This window comes from Miscanthus floridulus, chromosome 16 (genome assembly GCF_019320115.1).
Source record: "Miscanthus floridulus cultivar M001 chromosome 16, ASM1932011v1, whole genome shotgun sequence".
Lineage (NCBI taxonomy): Eukaryota > Viridiplantae > Streptophyta > Magnoliopsida > Poales > Poaceae > Miscanthus > Miscanthus floridulus.
Window position 1 is genome coordinate 5,402,403 of NC_089595.1, and position 6,692 is coordinate 5,409,094.

Below are 6,692 nucleotides of genomic sequence, written 5' to 3' on the forward strand. Positions count from 1 at the left end.
TTCGGACGTATGTTGTAAATGTGTTTACCTGGATGTTGCATATGCTGCACACTTATGTTGTGTGTTTATCGGATGTTACGAATGTTTGTAATGGCTTTTCAAGTATTTTCAAGTGTTTTTTTTGCAAGTATTTCAGACATATTTTTCAAGTGTTTCATCTGTCTTCTTTTTGTATGTTGCAAGTGTTGCATCTGGATGTTTCAAAAATAGATCGAGATGTTGGACATGTTGCAATGATGTTTGAAGTGTATGTCATAAATGTTTCATCTATTTTAGACGTATGTTACAAATTTTTTATCTAGACATTATAAAAATAAATCTAATGTTGCACATAATGCAGTGAAACCCACCTGCCGCAGCCACAGCCCCGGTGCATGCATGTGGGAGCGGGGAGAGGACGCGAGCAGCAGGCGCAGAAAACGGAGCGGGCACAAACCGGCTCGTGTGGGCGCACGCCGCACGCATGTACTGGAAACGGAGCAACGCAGTCCCCCACGTGAAGCCGGCGTAGTACGCGAGGGCCAGACGTCCGCGCTCCGACCTGAGAAACCTATTAGTTTTCTTATTAGTGGCGACTATTCACACTTCGAAATAGAAACTTTCAGTGTGTGACAGGCAAATTCTGTATACAAACACGTACTTACGCCGGTGGTACAACTCCATCGTCTAGTACAACTCTAGATGGTTCAATCGTGCACGATTACACAACGGCTAACGTCTTCCGGCCAGCTATCACCGTCGTCGAGCTGTCCCCGTGGAGACCACGTGCACGGCCTCCGACGCGTGCACCGAGGCAGGGAAGAGCCGCCGTGCCACTGCGGTGGGCGTCGACGACGTCGAGGACGAGGAACGGCTTTTGGGAGATGGCGATGACGTTGGCGGTGCGGCAGCTGGAGAGCGCTCCCTGACAAACCTCCCAGCAGACGCGGAGCCGAAAGCCCTCCTCGCCGTCAGCTGCTGCTGGTGCTGGTGCTCCGGTGTGGTCGGCTCCGACGATACCCCAGGCCTCCTCGACGGCAGCCTGCGCATACTTCTGTCCGGTGTCTGCATCACAGACAGTCTCAATTCTCAACTCTCAATATCATGACAATAATGTAGGAATTTTACAGAGGAATCTAGTCAAACAGAGCATTAAGGATAGGCTGGCTATCTGTCTAGACTTAGGAATTTTATTGAGGAGCGGTTCAGTTTCTTTGCTCTATATGGGGCTGAATGAATTAGCAGCATTTAGAAGCAGCCAAATACCTCTAGTTTTGGAGAGCCCTTTCAGGACGGCCAGCTTCCTCTCAAATGAGTTGCCAACCATCTACATGTGCAACAGAAACCAGACTTGTCATCCGGTGAGTTTGTTTATGCATTGATCGATGAACTGCAGAGATGCAGTTTATGAGATCTTGAATTGTCCACCATTTGTGTGTGCTCTGAACTCACAGATGATTGCTTTGAATTGTCCCAGCTGAAAAAGTTTCTGAAAAATACAGGCTCATCCCCTTCTGTGATTGCATACACTGTTTTTTCGATCGATCTTCCACCGTTAGCAGCGCTATCCTGAAGGAACATCTGCAGGAATGTAGAAACAAACAGAGAACTCAGGTTTCAAAGGGCGTTGTTCCTGAATCAATAATAACAAATCATAGTTCTGAATCACTAGTGACCTTGCCAATATTGAGAGCTTGCTCCTTGGATGTAATATCCGAGTGTAGCCCAACCCAAACGTAGATATCGTCATTGCAATCCAGAATCAATGTTTCTTCAGTTGCCAGGTCGTCCTGACAGAAGCTGAATACCTCCTTGACCTTAAAGATATGAACCACAACATGGTTTATTTTTTGATTAAAAAAACCGGGTTTATTTAGCATGCTTCAGATCCTGCAAGATACTAGTTAGCCGATCATTGGAAGGAGTAAGGTAGCACTCACCTTGAGCAAACCTGCAAAGAGATCATCCTTTGGGCTTAGAGACACATTCTATGCAACGATATTATCTAAAGTTCAGTGTAAAATGTATGCATACCTTGTTCAAATCTACAAGCATACAGATGTGGATCTGCAGGCCAACCCTTCACACGCTTCTCTTTCCAAGTACTCTGATCGTCCTCCCAAAGCTTTCCAGAAGTGATCTGGTTCAGACTGTTTCATCGGCTGCAAAAATGGTGCTACAATAGTTCAGAAGAGAATGTATATGGTCTGTAAAGATTCAACATCATCACTGAGAAGAAAAGAAGGATTTGCATGCCGTATTCTCCTTACACACAACTTGCTCATCATCATGTCAAGTATATTATGATCGTTTGGTGAAGAGAGGCCTCCTAACCAGGTAAGGAACAAACCGTTGTCTTGCAAAATATAACAGTGTGAGGAATTAAGTGAACTTGCAACCTGCATTTAGTTAAGTAATCCATGCACAGGAAAAGATTTTAGAGCAGCATCAAAGTAATGTATGTATGATTCAGGTTATGAAGCTGATTGTGTGTGTATGGTCCTTTTTTTTAGCAAACTCACCAGATCAACTTGATTGGCCTGCACACAATCATGTTTAAGACCATGAACACGGAACAGGGCGACTCCTTCCTTCTGATGATATCCATTTCTAGGATTTTTCTGTAGAACAGAATTCTTATATGCAGCACTCCTGCCCCCCTGGAAAGAAAATAAGACAACAAATTCAAGTATTAATATCCAAGTTTTGCACTGACTCGAAGTATTAATTTCCATGTTATGCATTTGCTTCGCTCCTATTTTTCTAATTAATATTCAAGTGCATTGACTGCAGAACAAAACACTTATGAACACGCATTGCGTACCTTGAAAATGATTAGTGACCTGAACACTGAGAGAAACAATTCTGGTTCTCTGCCCTCAAAAACTTGTGCCTGAGATACATGTTGCAAATAAAGTAATAAAACAGCAAGTGAACATATGTGGAACTTTTTAGGGGTGAAAGGCTGAATTAGCTGACCACAACTGGATGCCCTTTGACTGAACCAGCCATGCTAGACATTAATGATGTTGCCACCATGCTATCGTCCTGCAGGTAAATGCACAGGTTAAGTAACATGCAAAACACTGAACAATTGCCACACATGTATGTGCAAACAGAGCCAAACAATAGATCTGGATCCTAATAGTTGTGGCCATGTTTTCAACAGCCTTTTCTTTGATATATTAAAAGGTTCCATGCACAAAGAACGTACCTTTACACTATTCTTACCGGACCAGGCAAAGAACAGATGGTAATCTTTTCCATCTTCCACACAGCTGTACCGTATGATATAACAGTCTCCAGTGTACAATTGCTCCTGGTCCTCAGTGCTAAGGAGGTTTGTACAACCACGGTCTACCAACCACACCTGCAATCAATTTTAATGTTTTTTTAAAATGGTACATACATATCAACACCTAGGTAGGGAACATTACCTTCAGACTGCCATTACAACTGATGAGCTGCTGAGGTTTATCCTCTGGAATTTCTGTGACATCATAGCCCTGATACTTGAAAATAGCTGTACCATGATTTAGCATCAGACCCTATCACGACTTTACAATGTTCTAGATGAAAACAATTGATGGACAAAATCACCATGGTCCTCACACCTGCCACTTTCTCTCGGCCAGCCTCATATAACTTTAGCTCAACATTCCTGGGCCAATGCTGAAAGTGCAGCTTAAAATCAACAGTTTCATGGCCTTCTGTCATAATAAATGTGACAACGTTGAATGACCTGCCCTGGGAGTGCACATAATCCTAGAGAAATGAAAAGATATTGGTTTCAAACATTGAACGCCTGTAGTAATAGAAGAAGAAAGGAATATAATGAGGTTTCATCTGCTTACTTCTAGGACAGTAACAGATGACTTCCTCTCCGAAACCAGTGTTGTCATCCCCATCCATATGAATATTTCAGTGCTGCAGTCCAGCATGTAACTTCTGTCTGAGTTCAGCATTTCTCTATCTAACAAATGTGCCTCCAATGGAACAAGGTTTCTCTTATTGATCCTGCAGGCAGGAAAGCATACCAAACATCTCGCGACGTGCAATTTCAGGCTAGTTAAGTCTAAATTAAGCAGGGAGTAATTACCAAAAAAGTTTTTTGGATGGTGCAGTTGGTGGCCCTTCCTTGACTGTGTCAGGTAAATCACGAGGAATAGGCGCATAGCCTCCAAACAGGTTCCAGAACTCTCCAGCATCAGAATCACCAACAAGCTTTCCATCCTCTACAATCAGTGACAATGTAAACAAAATTAGAGCTAGCATCTTTCCAGCCACTATTTTGCAAGATCAATTGTCTATAGCTGTACCTATTGCCGCGATCTCACATCTGCCGGAGTGTCGGTTCTCCTTCAGATGCTTAACAACATCCAATGCTTTAGCCCTTGTTTGCATACTAGAATTACAGCCACTGAAAAGGAAAATCTTTGACGGCGTGTCCACAATAAAGACCGATTTGTGATCCAGACAGGACCGTGAAAACGGCACCTGAGACAGGATTCGAAACACAGCAGGTTTGTCTTGCATCAGCATTTCAGCAAACGAATGAAAATCTTGAGATAGTAGACCTCTTACTTGCGTGACACGAGCAACGTGCTCTCCTTCGCACCTAAATATCGTGGTGGCGTTGGATCTATCACCAGATCCTTTCAGGTGCGAAAAGAAGCAGCCTTGTACTGGGATGACACACGGTTTGAAGTATGACAAGAACTTGTCAGATTCTTCGCCCTGTGTCTCCCTGTACTGGACCGTGCTGGAGCCCAGTGCCGCGTCCAACTCAACAGCCTTGTCTGAGGCCATGAGACAATCTTCCTAGGTGACCAGAACCACAACCCAGTGCAGAGGACACAAACAAAGTCATAACCAAAAAAAGGCACAGCAAAGCAAAAGTCTTGATTTGGGGGACCATTGTTGATGCATCAAGAATTCAAGATTCAAGAGCACACACCTCTTTGGACTCCTCCCCAACCCAGTAATGCACATCGTGTCGGCGAAACCCGGATTTCAGCTCGGCTGTCTGAGAAAATACAGAACATGTGAACTCAAGCAGCGTAAATTGGCAACGAGCTACACAATTTCACACCTGGAGAGGCCGATTGGCGCAGAGATAGGAGCACATACATTCAGTATGATGTAGGTGCTGCCGGTGTAGAACTTGCCGTGCTGGTGTTTTGCAACTGGGACCAGACTGCTCCCAACAATGCACCAAATGGACAGCCCTCTGGAATGGGAACAACATTTTTTTTACAGAGCAGGGGTGAAATAGAGAAAGTAAATTGGCCAGATTAAATGGTACATTCAGCTTTCAGTTTCAGCATCATGGTAGCCATTCCCCCCCTAGCATCCCAGATTCACTTCCAGAATCATAAGGATCCATATTTTTCATTCATATAACAAAAAGGGTGAAATCATGCTTGGAGTAGTATATATAGTAACTTTGCTGCAGGTAAATAATTGGTTCCTAAGCAAAAGACAGCATCCCTTATATAAAGGAAAAAAGGGAATAAATAAAAGTAGCAGTAGGATGCGTGAGGCACATTCAAATGCAGGCCCGAATCTAGATTCTTGTACTAGCAGAGAACAAGAATAATACAACCGAACAGGACAGTAAAAGAACAAAACCGAAAGGAATGAGGTGGGGAGGATGAGAGGAGGGGACGCACGGTTTGTCGCCAACGCCGAGGAACGCATCGTCGACGCCCTTCATGGTCGCCGTCGCCGCCGAGTCGGCCGGGCCGGCGGCGGCCGCTGGAACGGTCGCAGATGCAGGGGAGCAGAAGCAAGCAGGTAATGCAAGTGGGAGCTCACTCGCCGCTGCAGCTAGTGCTGCTCTGCTCAGCTCGCCGAGCGTTTGTTTATTTCTGATTAAAAAAAATGGCGAGCTAACCGAGAAAGGGAAAGGCGAGCAAAACACGCGCGCGAGTGAGGTTGGGGTGGGAATTTGGGGTGGGAACAAAACACGCGCGTTCCTTCCCACCACCGCCCGCCGTTGCTTTGAAGGTCACCCCAACCTCTTCCTGGGCGCCTCCTCCTCACGACCACCGCCGGCGGCCGTCTCCTCGCCGGTGGTCGTCAGGGGTGAGCCCCCAAGGTCTGCCCCTTCTTAGCCAAGGTACTGCCCCGCTCGATTTCGTTATTATTGTTAATTTTTTGGATGAGACGAGCATTTAGGGTTTGTGAATTTTTTTGGTCGATTTCGTGATTTTGGTTGATTGGTAGTTAAGGTTTGTGATGTCGTTTAGTATAGTGATTACAATAGTTAGTATAATTAGTATAGTGAGTATGGTTAGGGTTTAGTTTAATGGCAACGTATCAGGTGCAAACCAACTAACCTGTGCAAACTTAAAAACTACCGATTAGGACCACTAGATGCTGATCCAATGGATGGGGTGAGAGGTGGGATTTTTTTGCACTTAAGCCCCCCACCCGCCGGCCTTTTTTTTTGCGCTTAAGCCTCCTTACCCCATCCATTGGATCAGCATCTAGTGGTCCTGATCGATAGTTTTCAAATTTGCACAGGTTGATTGGTTTGCACATGATATGTTGCCTAGTTTAATATAGGTAGAATAGTTAGTTTATTTAAATCAGTGTAGATAGAATACTTAGATTATTACAGTTAGTTAGATAAGTTATGTTGTATTTTAGTTAGTGTAGGTAGTTTCTAGTAGTAGTGTTAGTTGGTGTAGTTAGTAGGTTTTCATTAG

General features: G+C 44.5%; 1 pseudogene; it reads right to left on the minus strand.

Moving 5' to 3' along the window:
• Positions 1-600: 600 nt before the first annotated feature.
• LOC136513819 (villin-1-like) lies at positions 601-5,826 on the minus strand (annotated as a pseudogene).
• Between the last annotated feature and the right edge of the window lie 866 nt (positions 5,827-6,692).